Here is a 15,779-nt window from a genome sequence, read left to right as displayed (position 1 = left end):
TGGACGATATAGAAAAAAAGCTTATTGATTAAAAAAAATGATTTGAAACCATATTTTATTTGCAGCTCTACCTGGACATTTTATAATTTTGCTAAATGATTTAATTTTGATAAAGAACACAAACACTGACTTTCAATTAAATCTTTTTTCAACCAACTTTAACCATAACAGAATTGTTTTAAAGAAAAATAACTTAAGAGACCTGAGTTATGTTATTACATACTGACAAAGAATAAACAAGTGACCAAAATGGATACAACAAATGAATAGATTACCCTATTTTGGTGGGAATAGTACACCACCAGCTTGTGGTAATTAAAAGATTGTAGGACTAGGCTACCATGTAAACAAACTCCACTCAAGAACAAAAACCCAAACAAAAATCAACTCACCCTTTAGCCTAGCATTTCTTTGGGGTATTTTTTCTCACCCCTATTCTTCTAGAGGTGCTACTGGCACCTCGTTATGGTTCAGCTTAGTTTCCTGCTTTAACCTGAGTTATTAATTTGAAGTTGCTGGCCCCTCAGCATTTTTCTCTCAATTGTTAGAACTATGTGGGAAACTGCCCAGAACTGAAAATGTATATATAAAAAAATAAAAACAAAGAGTAAGGCTGGCTTTCACATGTTATTCAACTCAAATTGTTAGCAAGGAATACAAGTTGGTTCACTTTATGAGGTTTTAAGGCAGCCCTGGTGCACGTCACAACATTCCCTCCAGAACTGAAAATCCCTTCAGAAGAGGAGCTGGTGGCTGGGATACATAAGTACTTTTTAGCAAGTAGGTGTCGTCTTGGAAATGGATGCTCATTGCCCTTCCACCACAGCAACGGGTTGCATTTGGAGTCTGCATCTGGTGATTCCAAATATCTCTCCAACTCGCTTTTTACCTTTTCCTTTTCAGTGAGATGTTTTGAGGCAGCGGGACACTGTTTCTTGAAGAAGCTCCCGAACAATTTCTGCTGCTTTTTCCCAGCTGGTTTATGTTCTCCACTGCCATCTTCTGTACCTGTTGACATGCACCTGAAACAGAGTGTGGGTGGGGGGATTCTGAGACAGAGGGGAGCACAAATAAGTTCTAAAGACAAAGTTTTCTATATTGAAACAAAATAATTCTACATGTTGGGATTTTTAGTACATATGTAGTTTGCCATATGCAACCTGGACACAATATAATTAATGTATACTTTTTTAAAGTAAAGGATTTTAACAACTATATAAAAAACCTACATCAGTTTAAAATAAAGCAACCTTTATCAACCCACCTGGTACTTCCGTAGTCCCTGTATGGAACTGGCCAGCATCCATGATTTCAGACACCACTCTTGTTTTGATGGCTTCTACTCTGTCTTTCTTAGTACCGTATTTTCACGACCATACTGTAAGGCACACCGTACTAAAAGGCGCAGTCTCAGTTATGTGTGCCATTTCTGTATTTAACACACACATAAGGCGCACCGGACTGGCCGTGAGACATTCCTATTGTCGGTGCACCGCTGGTATGTGGGGGGTCTGAGCGCCTCCGACAGAAATAGTATAGAAGGCAGGATGATAATCTGGATGAACTGACTGCAATGATTAAGTTTTCAGGTGGATTTTCTCACTTAAAAACATATTAAAACTACTTTATTCCCACTGATCACAGCAAATATAGCTGCAAGGTGTATTTATTACAAAGTATTATTCAAACCTGGGAGCTGGCCATGAGACAGACACATCGCTGCTGACACAGGGCATTGATCACTCCTCTGAAACAGTTTATTACGCATAAATTAACTTAAAATCCTGAAACCTGCCGACAGAATATGTTCGCTTTTATTATCCTAATATCCTTTTATAATCCTTTAGATTATTTAGATGAAAAACACCTACCAGCCGCCGTGTTGGACCCAGAGGCGACCCGGCCCAGAGGCTGCTGTTGAATTAGTTTTCAGGTAGAAAAATAGAGCGGGAGCAAAACTGAGTATGATTATGCTTCATTCATGTATTTAATACAAAGTATTAATCGAACCCATCAAAGTCATCAACCTCTGTTTCTTAATTAAACAGCTGCGCTAAATCAGACATGCCAATTTCCCCTTCTTTGCTGTCAGAATCACTTTCCGTGCCGTGCGGCTCCTCGGAAATGTTGCTGGTGTCATGCGAAAAAGTGAATGTCTGCGAGAATCTGATTGCGCTTGCGGGAGCACGCGCCACAGCCCGCTGAGCGATAGCGTAAACCTGCTTTTCTCTGGATTAAACGGTCATGACATGCAGATACACACAGTTGCATTATAATATAGGCCTAATTAAAGATGTTTCTATACTCGGTCTGATGACTTTGTGTAGCCCTGACATTGGAGACTACACTACAATAAATATGATTTACTGGAGGGTTTTCGATAAAGATATAACTTTTGCAACGATCCTCGTGACTCTGCATTGTTTTTTATCTGATCTGGTCGTATATAGCACGAGTTTCCCATGTTTCTATGTGTTTTGCAGTTTTCAATCGGTTTTCACCTGTCAAAAATTTAATGAAGGCACAGTATAGTCACTCAAAGGTTATTTCTACCTAAATATGACTAGATTTCCTTCAGGAGATGCATGATTTAAAGATCTGAGCTCACAAAACAGCTTGGAACTCTTTTAAAGGACCATTACAACACAAAATAGCCATTTTGACTTGCAAAAAATGTATTAAAGCCCAAATACTGTCATTCAAAGGGGATATCTGCCCAAATATGACTTGATTTCATTCAGAAGCATCTTATTTTAAATAGAACAAGTCCTTTTTAGGCAAAAATCACCTTTCTTCAACCACATTTGGCCTTTAATCAATTTCTAGCAGGGCGTTTTGACCAGCCGACTTGCTAGAAACTGATTAATGTCACGATTTGGTGGTGTTGGTAGAGGACCCAAATGCAGAGACGAGTTGGTTGAGATGAATTTAAGTGTTTTAATGGGTTTTCAGGTTCTGAGGCAGGAGGTAAAGAGGCTCAGAGGCAGGAGTCAAAAAGTCCAACAAAAATATCTTCAGAACCAGAATCTAGGAGACATCAGGGAAAAACCAAAACTAAGAACCTGGAAGAGAGATTAAGACGAGGATCCAGCAAACAAAAACTGAAGGAGGGTTTTTAAAGGGGACAGGACAAAGAGAGAGCTGACGAGGAAATTGGCAACAGGTGCTGGCAGAAAAGAGAAAACAGCAAGGGGGGACAGAGCAGAAAACAGAGCTAGGAATAGAGGACACAAGAGGGCAGCAGAGGACAACAAATGGAAAACCTGGAGGACAGGAACTAACAAGAAAACAACAAAATAATAATTAGACACTAAAACAAGGAGAAAAGTAAGACTGAATACTCTAAATAAACATAACAAAACCAAGACTGTGACAGTACCCCCCACTTAAGGGCGTATCCCAGACGCCCTAAAATGTCCAGAAACAAAAACAACCCACCCAGGGTGGGCGGAGGGGGAACCAGGAAGGAGGGCACGAAAACAAAACAGAGTCCAAAACAAAAACAAAAAAAAAACAACCCACCCAGGGTGGGCGAGGGCAACAAAAAGTCTCCGGAGGCAGTAGAGGAAGAGTCTCTGGAGGCTGGCCGCGGGGCCGGAGGCGAGGAAGAGTCTCTGGAGGCCGGCCGCGGGGCCGGGGGCACGGCAGACGTTCAGGTGGCCGGCCATGGGTCAGGCAACGAAGGGGGACCATTGGAGGACGACGTCTCCGTTGCAGCAGGAACCTCGGAGGAGGACGACGTCTCCGTTGCAGCAGGAATCTCGGAGGAGGACGACGTTTCCGTTGCAGCAGCTCAGCAACAGTCTCTGAGGGGACCGCCGACTGCGGCTCAGCAACAGTCTCTGAGGGGGCCGCCGACTGCGGCTCAGGAACAGCCTCAGAGGTGGCCGCCGACTGCGGCTCAGGAACAGCCTCAGAGGTGGCCGCCGACTGCGGCTCAGGAACAGCCTCAGAGGTGGCCGCCGACTGCGGCTCAGGAACAGCCTCAGAGGTGGCCGCCGACTGCGGCTCAGGAACAGCCTCAGAGGTGGCCGCCGACTGCGGCTCAGGAACAGCCTCAGAGGTGGCCGCCGACTGCGGCTCAGGAACAGCCTCAGAGGTGGCCGCCGACTGCGGCTCAGGAACAGCCTCAGAGGTGGCCGCCGACTGCGGCTCAGGAACAGCCTCAGACGTGGCCGCCGACTGCGGCTCAGGAACAGAGGGGCCCGCCGATTGCGGCCCCTGGACAGGAACAGAGGGGCCCGCCGATTGCGGCCCCTGGACAGGAACAGAGGGGCCCGCCGATTGCGGCCCCTGGACAGGAACAGAGGGGCCCGCCGATTGCAGCCCCTGGACAGGAACAGAGGGGCCCGCCGATTGCGGCTCCACCTCAGGAACAGGGGAGCCCGCCGGTTGCGGCTCCACCTCAGGAACAGGGGAGCTCGCCGGTTGCGGCTCCACCTCAGGAACAGGGGAGGCCACCGACTGTGGCTCCACATCAGCAACGGAGGAGACCACCGACTGTGGCTCCACATCAGGAACGGAGGAGACCACCGACTGTGGCTCCTCATCAGGAATGGAGGAAACTGCCCATGGCGGCACAGGTTCAGTCTCTGAGGTGGCTTGAAGTGCCCGCAGAGGGCTCTTGGCGGTTTGGGGCACCCGCTGTGGCGTATCTTCACTAACCCCGATCTCAGAAGCCTTTCGAAAAGTATGCAGAGCAGGCTCAGGGGTCTATGGACGGCACAGAGCAGGCTCAGGGGTCTCCGGACGGCACAGAGCAGGCTCAGGGGTCTCTAGACGGCTCAGAGCGTGCTTACGGCGACGCCGTCTCTTACATCGGGGGGTCTTAAAAACTGGGCTAATGGGTTCTGGTTTTACACTAACTGGTTTGGAAATGGATTCATACGCTAAACTGGTTGGTATGTGAACTGGTTCTGAGGCTAGAAAATCAGGCGAGGTAACTGGCTCTAAAACTAAGGGGAAAGATGTACTAAAGTGATCAGAAGCTAGGTTTGCAGGTTCACTAACTGGTTCTGACTCAAGGCTAACAGGTCTGCTAACGGGTTCGCACGCTAAGCTAACTGGTTTACTGACCGATTCTGGCTGGGGAGGAGAGATATGAGGTGGCATAAACGGGAAAAGATCATCTCTATCCCCATAATAGAAATTCCAGAGATCAGACTCCTGAATGTGGGGAGCTCTGACTGTCTGGGGTTTTATGGCTAGAGAATCAGCAATGCTAACTGGAGATACAGAATTACTTCCGGGTTCTGACACTAATGATTCTGGAATGCTAATGGGCTGAAAAACAGGAGATGCGTGAATGATGGCGGGTTCTGAAGCTAGTGGAACAAAAACGCTACCGGGCTCTGGAACTAAAGGAAAAGAAGTGTTAACAGAAACTGGAGAAACAGGGTGACTGACGGACTCTAAAGCTAAAGGAACTGGTAAGCTAACTGGTTCTGAGGCTAACGGAAACAGATCACTTCCGGGTCCTGAAGCTGGATGGCTAACGTGAGCTGGAGAAAACGGAATGCTGGCAGACTCAGAGGCTAGAGAAATAGGAAAAGAATCTGGTTCTGATCTGGGATCTGACTGACGGAGAGCTCTAGCTGCAGGGGTTTTGATAAGTGCCGTGAGTTTGAGTTTTCTGACCGAGGGAACAATCTGCTGATCTAACTGGTGCTTACTGGGACGGAATTGACTGACCTGGTGAGGAAGAGGACTGAGACCTGCTGCTGGCTGAACAACAGAGAGAGTGGAGGGGTCAGGCTGACCCACAGGAGATGGAAAGGCCTTCTTACCCCGGCGGCGGTTCCTACGCCTGGAAGAGGCAGAAGGCAGAGGTGAACCAGCAGCTGCAGCAGATGGAGGCTCGGATTCAGAGGTTGGTGGAAGCTGAGTTATGTCTCGGAGTGGTGGTTTGGGTGGTATAGGTTTATTGTGTAGCTGAGCAAAAGCATCCTGTATATTCCACTCAGCTACAGCAATGTAACCAGTTTGGAGAAAAAAGTCACGGAAGTCAGGGAATTTTTCCAGTTTCTCCTTTACCTGCCTTGCTGCACTCACCCGCTTCCAAGGTGGGCTGATCAGAGGTAGGCTGTCCAATGTAGAGATGAGCAGAGAAAGATCCTTCTGTCACGATTTGGTGGTGTTGGTAGAGGACCCAAATGCAGAGACGAGTTGGTTGAGATGAATTTAAGTGTTTTAATGGGTTTTCAGGTTCTGAGGCAGGAGGTAAACAGGCTCAGAGGCAGGAGTCAAAAAGTCCAACAAAAATATCTTCAGAACCAGAATCTAGGAGACATCAGGGAAAAACCAAAACTAAGAACCAGGAAGAGACAAGGAAGGACGGCAGAGAACTGACCAGAGGTTTGATGAGATTTAAGACAAGGATCCAGCAAACAAAAACTGAAGAAGGAGGGTTTTTAAAGGGGACAGGACAAAGAGAGAGCTGACGAGGAAATTGGCAACAGGTGCTGGCAGAAAAGAGAAAACAGCAAGGGGGGACAGAGCAGAAAACAGAGCTAGGAATAGAGGACACAAGAGGGCAGCAGAGGACAACAAATGGAAAACCTGGAGGACAGGAACTAACAAGAAAACAACAAAATAATAATTAGACACTAAAACAAGGAGAAAAGTAAGACTGAATACTCTAAATAAACATAACAAAACCAAGACTGTGACAATTTAAGCCCAAATACTCTCATTCAAAGGGGATATCTGCCCAAATATGACTTGATTTCATTCAGAAGCATCTTATTTTAAATAGAACAAGTCCTTTTTAGGCAAAAATCACCTTTCTTCAACCACATTTGGCCTTTAATCAATTTCTAGCAGGGCGTTTTGACTTCAGCCGACTTGCTAGAAACTGATTAAAGCCCAAATACTCTCATTTAAAGGGGATATCTGCCCAAATATGACTTGATTTCATTCAGAAGCATCTTATTTTAAATAGAACAAGTCCTTTTTTAGGGAAAACTCACCTTTCTTCAACCATATTTGGCCTTTAATCAATTTCTAGCAGGGCGTTTTGACCAGCCGACTTGCTAGAAACTGATTAAAGCCCAAATACTCTCATTCAAAGGGGATATCTGCCCAAATATGACTTGATTTCATTCAGAACCTCCATAATTTAAAGATCTGAGCTCACAAAATAGCTTGGAACTCTTTAACACACTAAAAAGACATTTTGACCTGCCAAAAATTGATTGCAGCACCTTCCTTGTAACTATAATATATTTACTGCCTCGAAATGTCTGGTCTTGACGCTGAAGCATCATATGTGACAGATTACAACCTCATATTTCTCACACTAACTCTTTACGCAGTTTACAAGTCGTGAAAGCCAAAGATATAAAATCTATTCTATATTACTGATGAGGGACATGAAGTGATTTTGAGGCCGAACTCCCCTTACAGTTGAACATCAGTAGCTTGAAACCATATTTGACAAGTGTAAAAATGCTATTTATGCATTGCATTGATTCCTTTGAGGCATGCGGACTGCAAATGCATACTGCGTGCTGTTAAAGAAAAATTATTATTTTTAGTTTTTAATTCAGTTAATCTTATGGCATGTGTAAAAGGTATGTTGAACACTCTCATTTTGAACATATTTCTTAATTTTGAACAAGTTCGTGTTAATGATTTAAAAACTAAACTATTGATGGGTAAGTATTCGGAGTACAGGAGAGAGGTCTGCTTGGTTCACAGAAGATCAAAAGTCTTCCAGAACCAACATCTGGGATGGTGTGAAACTGAATACAATGTAGAATGTTAAAACACTAACATTTAGTTTTTAAGACATTTTTCTAAGTACTAATAGCATGTTTTTTAAATGAAAATTGTATTATCTAATTTTAGAATTAACTAGTTTAGTAGATGATGAATGCATTTGAAAATTGTACTATCTGTGACAATATCAGAATCATGGAAATTGTTTGAATGAAAAATGTTTTGTTTAGTATTAGAAAATTGCTCAGGATCTATGCTAAATGGGGTATTGGAAAATGTGTTAGCTTGTATACTTAGGATTGAATATTATGTTTCATAGGTGAGAAAAAGGAATTGTATCCCATGTTCTGTTGATTCTATGTGTTATTTTTGGTTTAAGGCAGGATTCAATCTTTTGGGGTGAATAGTGCAGAAGAGCAAAATTGGGTTTGTGAAGATAACCTTTCCTTGAACCAAATTACTGAATTTAAGTATGTTCCTGAGAATTTATAGCAGGAGAGACCCCGGATTCCACAGCTATCCTTGAAATCTTATGTTTTCCTTAGCCAGATGACCTTAGAATTCCTGGACGCCCGGACAAGCTCTCCGCTTTTTCTTGTTAAAACAAAGGAGCAAATGGCCCCAGATTTTTGCCATAAATTAGGGGAAGTTCTAAGTTTTTCTGAGTGTCCAAGGTAGCTTCCAATTGGTCAAGCGGAGGGACGCCTTAACTGAATATACTAAAAGGAAAGACACACCTACATTATAAAACTTTCTACACAGAAGTAACAAATCAGATTTGCTCTTGCAACTCTCCAAAGATGTCTTTGTACGTCTTTGCTTTCTTTCCTTCTCTCCATTTATGTCAGGTAAATGAATGTATGTCTCTGTTGTTCTGCAGTTTCTGGTGTAAGTTTGTGCATTGTCTTACTTCTAAGTTTATGCATTGTCTTATATTGGATTAAACTCTGTAATTCTGTGACGTCAACACGCATTGTTGTTTTCCTTGTGGCTACACGTGGCCGCCGAAAGGACCTGGGATCCAGAGGAAGAGAGAGAGCCAAACTTTTTTCCAAAGTTAACTTTTTAGAAATTTCTTCCTTAACAGTGCACACTTCAACAGAGCTTCTTAATTGACATACGCATACGTGCGCTGGACACTATACGCACTTGCCACGTTGTTCACCATGGATCCCAGTCTCTTTGACCAAATAAAGTCATTCTTAACCGATTGAACTATGCCCCTTGGCTTATCTGCATTCCAACAGAGCAATTTTCGACGAAAGTCAAAGGCTTTTGAAGTGCAAGGTGAGATGGGTCCTCGGGAAATGGCGAGGGTATAATGTCCGAGGGACTTATACAGGTGCTGGTCATAAAATTAGAATATCATGAAAAAGTAGATTGATTTCAGTAATTCCATTTAAAAAGTGAAACTTGTATATTATAATTATACATTACATACAAAATCATATATTTCAGATGTTTATTTTGTTTAATTTTGATGATTACAAATGACAACAAATGAAAATCTCAAATTCATCATATCAGAAAATTAGAATATTACTGAAGACCAATAAAAACAAAGGATTTATAGAAATGTTGGCCAAATGAAAAGTATGAACATGAAAAGTATGAGCATGTACAGCACTCAGTATTTAGTTGGGCCTCCTTTGGCCTGTATTACTGCAGCAATGCGGCGTGGCATGGAGTCGATCAGTCTGTGGCACTGCTCAGGTGTTATGATAGCCCAGGTTGCTCTAATAGTGGCTTTTAGCTCTTCTGAATTGTTGGGTCTGGTGTATTGCATCTTCTTCTTCACAATACCCCATAGATTTTCTATGGGGTTAAGGTCAGGAGAGTTTGCTGGCCAATTAAGAACAGGGATACCATGGTCCTTCAACCAGGTACTGGTAGCTTTGGCACTGTGTGCAGGTGCCAAGTCCTGTTGGAAAATGAAATCTGCATCTCCAAAAAGTTGGTCAGCTGCAGGAAGCATGAAGTGCTCTAAAACTTCCTGGTATGTGGCTGCGTTGACCCTGGACCTCAGAAAACACAATGGACCAACACCAGCAGATGACATGGCACCCCAAACCATCACTGACTGTGGAAACTTTACACTGGACTTCAAGCAACGTGGATGAAGTGCCTCTCTTCTTTTCCTCCAGACTCTGGGACCTTGATTTCCAAAGGAAATGCAAAATTTACTTTCATCAGAGAACATGACTTTGGACCACTCACCAGCAGTCCAGTCCTGTTTCTCTTTAGACGCTTCTGACGCTGTCTGTGGTTCAAGAGTGGCTTGACACAAGGAATGCGACAGCAGAAACCCATGTCTTTCATACGTCTGTGTGTGGTGGTTCTTGAAGCACTCACTCCAGCTGCAGTCCACTCTTTGTGAATCTCCCCCACATTTTTGAAGGGGTTTTGTTTCACAATCCTCTCCAGGGTGCGGTTATCTCTCTTGCTTGTACACTTTTTTCGACCACATCTTTTCCTTCCCTTCGCCTCTCTATTAATGTGCTTGGACACTGAGCTCTGTGAACAGCCAGCCTCTTTAGCGATGACCTTTTGTGTCTTGCCCTCCTTGTGCAAGGTGTCGATGGTCGTCTTTTGGACAACTGTCAAGTCAGCAGTCTTCCCCATGATTGTGTAGCCTATAGAACTAGACTGAAAGACCATTTAAAGGCTTTTGCAGGTGGTTTGAGTTAATTAGCTGATTAGAGTGTGGCACCAGGGGCCATCAATTTTGAACCTTTTCACAATATTCTAATTTTCTGATATGATGAATTTGAAATTTTCATTTGTTGTCATTTGTAATCATCAAAATTAAACAAAATAAACATCTGAAATATATGAGTTTGTATGTAATGTATGAATATAATATACAAGTTTCACTTTTTAAATGGAATTACTGAAATCAATCTACTTTTTCATGATATTCTAATTTTATGACCAGCACCTGTACATTTTCTTATTTTTCTTGTTGTAAGAAGTACCAGAATTTGTGTCGTTAGTTATACATATATAATTGTTTTGTTTTAAAAAAATTTTAGATATTGCAGCTATTTGTGTTCTTTTTGATGGTCTATAATTGATAGTTAAGTGTCCATTTGGGAAGTGCGCTCTAAGACGAGCTTGTGCATCTTTGAACGCATATTTAGTGTTTCTCTAAGACTTTTTTAAAAACATGGTCAGCTTAACATAGCTTACTTCTTGTGTGATAAATTGTTAAATTATTAAATAGTTTTCATAGTACATGCTTGTAATTAATAATTTATTTATTTTTCTTGCAGATGGCCATCTGTACTACCTAAGACATAGAGGACAGCCTAATTGTCATAAGGCCAAGGTGCTCCGTGGAAAAGAGGAGGCCAATGTAGTCTTTGTAGACTTTCATGCCAGCAGCACTGGTGCACACTGTGGCCAGAAAAAGTCAACAGAGGCCATCTCAAAAAGATTTTACTGGCCTGGCTTGTCAGACGACATTAAACAGTGGGTCAGTATGAGTGTATGTTATCCTGCCATATCTATCTATCTAAAAATAAATTATGGGACTCTAAGTCACACAGATGTGGAAAATGATCATACTTGTTTTTTTTGTTTCCTTGTCAGGTGAACCAGTGTACTGCATGCCAGGCCAGCAGAGTCGTCATTAAGCAGGAGGTGGAGTACACACCAATAAAAGTAAATAAACAACAACATAATTTCAGTCATATTATATTTTACTTTTAGATAAAATGTGTTTGACATTGTACTTATTGAGGACATATGACATACATATTAATTGTGATATTTTATGTGTGACAGGTTTCAAAACCATTTGAGCTTATTGGAATGGATCAGTATATTTGCGTCATGGTTGATTACCTGACAAAGTGGCCCCAGGCATATGCCATAAAAAACAAGACTGCTGAGGAAGTCAGTCAGTGCATCCTGGTTTTTTTTATCAGTTTGAAGTATGGAAGCTCATTGGTAGAATTCCCTTATGACAGAAAGAAGGCTGACGATTCACACCATCTATCATCCGAAGGGGGGGAACATTTATTTACAAAACCGAATTCATACAGCTGTCTTAAACACTTCATACATTCAGCGCTATGTCCTCACATCTGTAATTTCCCCCACCTTCAATCAATTGTGGGCGGCCTTTTATAGGCTCCAAATCGCACTGTGTGGATGCACGTGCACCACTGGACGCTCTTCCTGGAAATCTCTTAGCTCATGAGCTGATTGCGTGCGTGTCAGCCAGTAAGAACCCTGTTTTTGCCAAGATTCGTACGTGACTCCCAGCTTGTAGACTCTCTGTTTACATGTTGCATTCTCTGTGTTGCTAAGTGGGCATAAGGTCAGAAACAGGTCTACATAACGCAGTACAACTGCTTCCATATTTGGCAAGCCAGCCAGATATTTATATTCTACAGCATTAGTCTTTATTATTGCTAAGACTCATACTTGAACTTCAAGATGTACTGTTTTATTGCTAAGTAAGTATAGGACCATGTTGTAGGATACATTCTGATTCTGATTTCTGATATGATATAAGACAATAAAACTGCTACTACATTCCCCCTTGTAGTTCATTGCAGATGAAATACTTTGTGATGTTACATGGTGATGTGAATACTACGCGACTAAGTGCACTTACATGTGTGTGAAGTTTAAGTGAAAACATTACCAACACAGCCTGATATGGATGGAAGTTGGGGGATACAAACCTTTAAATGACACTATTAACTAACCATTACTAAGTATCATAATTAATAATAAAAGTCAGTCAGAAGTCAGTCAGTTAGTACTCCTCTAAACAGCCTGCTATGGATGGTTTACAACGTGACATAATAAAACCGTAATACAGGTTATTATGCAAAGCAATGGCATGTTACAATCATCAGGTTTATATTTGCAGAATACAAGAATAATTGATACTTGTGTTGTCTTCTTTCCTGTTGAAAAAAATCAAAAATATATTTCTTTCACTTCAGGGCTCTGTCCTTGGCTTTTAAAGGCATGAACACAGGATCACCGGTTCCCGCCTTTAGTATTTTGCAGGCGGAAGTCGAAGGTTTGCAGTCTCATGCCTGGGGTCACAGGTCTTTACAATCCATCCCCTCAAAATGAGTAAGACAGAAAAACCACAATTAGCGTTCTTATCAGCAAATATCAACTAATCATAGACAATAATATTCATATTATTCCAATCCTATTGTAGTACGTAGTGTTTGACTTATCTAATTCAATTGGAGAAGGATCCCATTCCCCCTGTGATGCTTTCATCACATCTGGTCCTCTCGGTTGTCCATCTGCTGGTCGCTCCTTGGTGTTGTATTCTTTCGACGTGTAGCTAGAGTTCGCTGGTCCTCTTGTCCTTTCATTACTCTTTGATGTACCTCCCTTAATATTTGAGTTCAGTCAGTCTGCTCCTTGGTTGTCCTGGTCCCCTGGGCCTCGCATATCGTTCATGTGTCCATGGCTTATGCTGATCCAGAGTGAGGGCAGTCCTTGTCCCAGTGTCCTTAAATCTCACTATCAGATGTGATCCTGAGAGGAAAGAAAAAAACTGACCAGTATCTTGAAACTAAATCTAGAGATGTAACACATCCTGTTTTTCATGAATCCATTTTCTGTAATTAATGTTCAAATTAAAATAAGAGTACTTTTGATTGTTGCAGTAATGTCCCATTGTCTCTTGATGTATCTTCTCTCTTATCAGCAATTATTAATATTTCCAAATATCCTCCAATAATCTGTAAAATTTAAATCTCAGAGAATTAACCTTTCTGATAATAATGACATAAATCATGTAACATGATTGTAGGACTTCAGATTGGACCTCAGGCCAAAACAACAAACAAAAAGTCTATCTTTTGTTGAATCATCTTACCTGTTTAAAGAAACATGAAATAGATTACAATCATCTTACCTTCCTAAGATAACAAAAACAGGAGAAAACTTTACTCAAAGAAAATGGCAGTCCAATCCTACTGGGCAATCAGTGTTACAGCTTCAAAATGCTCCACAATAATTTCAGGAATTTTGTAATTTAAAACTTGTTAACACAGCTAAGTGTGAGATAAATACAATCAAACGTCATCACCTTTTCTATTCCTCTGTAAGGTCCTTCTCATCACAGAGATCCTGGGTCCTTTCCTCGAAATGCATCAATCCCCAATTATATGTTATTGACACAAGGAAAGAAAAACATGAGTAAAATAATGATTTGAATTTACAATGCGACCCTTAAACGGGTGCCTCTTACATGGGAATTAGATTATGAAAGAAAAGACAAGAAATAATATAGTCAAACCACTCCCAGCTCCCCAGAGGATCTTGACTGACCAAGGCCGGGAGTTCATTAATGAGGTATATATGCTACTGACATTGAATAAAAATATATTAAACACTTATCATGAATAGAATTTTTGTAATAACTCATTTAAATGTTTTGAACTCAATGAAAAACAAAGGCATTATTTCTAAAAATACATTTAATTTGCTGTCTTTATTTATTCCAATACAGATCAACAAAAAAGTATGCAATATACTGGGGATACAAAGAAGCCTTTGCTCTCCCTACCATCCCCAGACCAATGGACTGGTGGCGAGGATCAATGGGGCCATCCAGAGGTATGTCTTTTATAACATTTGATAATTATCACTTTGAAATTTTGTTGGTTATAAAATAAACAGTATATGAATCGTAAAAACTCAAGAATAGCTCCATGATTTTAACTTTTTTCTAGGGCCATATCAAAACTTGCACAGGAGAGGCCAGAGGAGTGGGACAAGCACTTGGATGCTGTGATGTTCGGACTCAGGACTAAGCGCCAAGTTACCACTAAATTCTCCCCATATTTTTTAATGTTTGGGAGAGAGGCAAGGTACCCCAGCGAGATCCCTGAAGAATACAGGGTGAGTTGCATTTTGTATGTCAAAGAAACAATGAACAATGTGTATATTAATGCTTCAATCTAACCATTAAATCATTTTAAAGGTGGATGGGAGTGTTGAGAACAACATTTCAGTTGAGGAAATGACTGAGGATATCCTTAAACTGGATGAGGCACTTCAAAGTGCAATAAATAATAACCAGGCCAAAACTCCCAAAAAAAAAGGCCAAAAAAACTCCCTCGTTCTTTCAGGTGGGTATGAAGGTCTGGAGGCTTAATGTGAGGAGCCAGCAGAGAAAAGGGGGAAAATTAGACCCTAATTATCTAGGGCCCTTCACAATTGTGGCCATAGACGGCAAAAGTGTGGACCTGATCAACAGCCAAGGAGTGGAAATTCTTAAAATTAGTCGGGACCATTTGGTTACTTATCAGGAGGAACAAAGAGTGCCACACAAGATAACAGATTGCACACCTACCCCGCCGTCATCTCACCCGCCTGCCACCCCGCCGTCTTCTCACCCGCCTGCCACCCCGCTGTCATCTCACCCGCCTGCCACCCTGCCGTCATCTCACCTGCCTGCCATCCCGCCGTCATCTCACCCGCCTGCCACCCCACCGTCATCACACCCGCCTGCCACCCCGCCGTCATCTCACCCACCTGCCACCCCGTGTCATCTCACCCGCCTGCCACCCTGCCGTCATCACACCCGCCTGCTACCCCGCCGTCATCACACCCGCCTGCCACCCCGCCTTCATCTCACCCGCCTGCCACCCCGCTGTCATCACACCCCCCTGCCACCCCGCCGTCATCTCACCCGCCTGCCACCCCACCGTCATCACACCCGTCTGCCACCCCGCCGTCATCTCACCCGCCTGCCACCCTGCGTCATCTCACCCGCCTGCCACCCTGCCATCATCACACCCGCCTGCCACCCTGCCATCATCACATCCGCCTGCCCCCCGCCGTCATCACACCCGCCTGCCACCCTGCCTTCATCTCACCCGCCTGCCACCCCGCTGTCATCACACCCGCCTGCCACCCCGCCGTCATCTCACCCGCCTGCCACCCCGACGTCATCTCACCCGCCTGCCACCCCGCGTCATCTCACCCGCCTGCCACCCTGCCGTCATCACACCCGCCGTCATCACACCCGCCTGCCACCCCGCCGTCATCAGGTCCACCCAAAAGGACCT

The 15,779-nt window shown here is 43.0% G+C and overlaps 2 long non-coding RNA genes across 2 annotated transcripts; both read left to right on the top strand.

Moving 5' to 3' along the window:
- The first annotated feature begins 10,787 nt into the window (after nucleotides 1-10,787).
- On the top strand, nucleotides 10,788-11,579 carry LOC119783366. The gene is made up of 3 exons (XR_005280786.1): nucleotides 10,788-11,194; nucleotides 11,311-11,382; nucleotides 11,506-11,579. It is a non-coding gene; the product is annotated as an uncharacterized LOC119783366 (long non-coding RNA).
- Nucleotides 11,580-14,241: 2,662 nt separating this feature from the next.
- On the top strand, nucleotides 14,242-14,801 carry LOC119783358. The gene is made up of 3 exons (XR_005280782.1): nucleotides 14,242-14,322; nucleotides 14,439-14,607; nucleotides 14,690-14,801. It is a non-coding gene; the product is annotated as an uncharacterized LOC119783358 (long non-coding RNA).
- The last annotated feature ends 978 nt before the right edge of the window (nucleotides 14,802-15,779 follow it).

This window comes from Cyprinodon tularosa, unplaced genomic scaffold (genome assembly GCF_016077235.1).
Source record: "Cyprinodon tularosa strain WSP-4 unplaced genomic scaffold, ASM1607723v1 ctg203, whole genome shotgun sequence".
NCBI classification, from domain to species: domain Eukaryota; kingdom Metazoa; phylum Chordata; class Actinopteri; order Cyprinodontiformes; family Cyprinodontidae; genus Cyprinodon; species Cyprinodon tularosa.
This window is presented reverse-complemented; position numbering and strand designations above follow the sequence as displayed.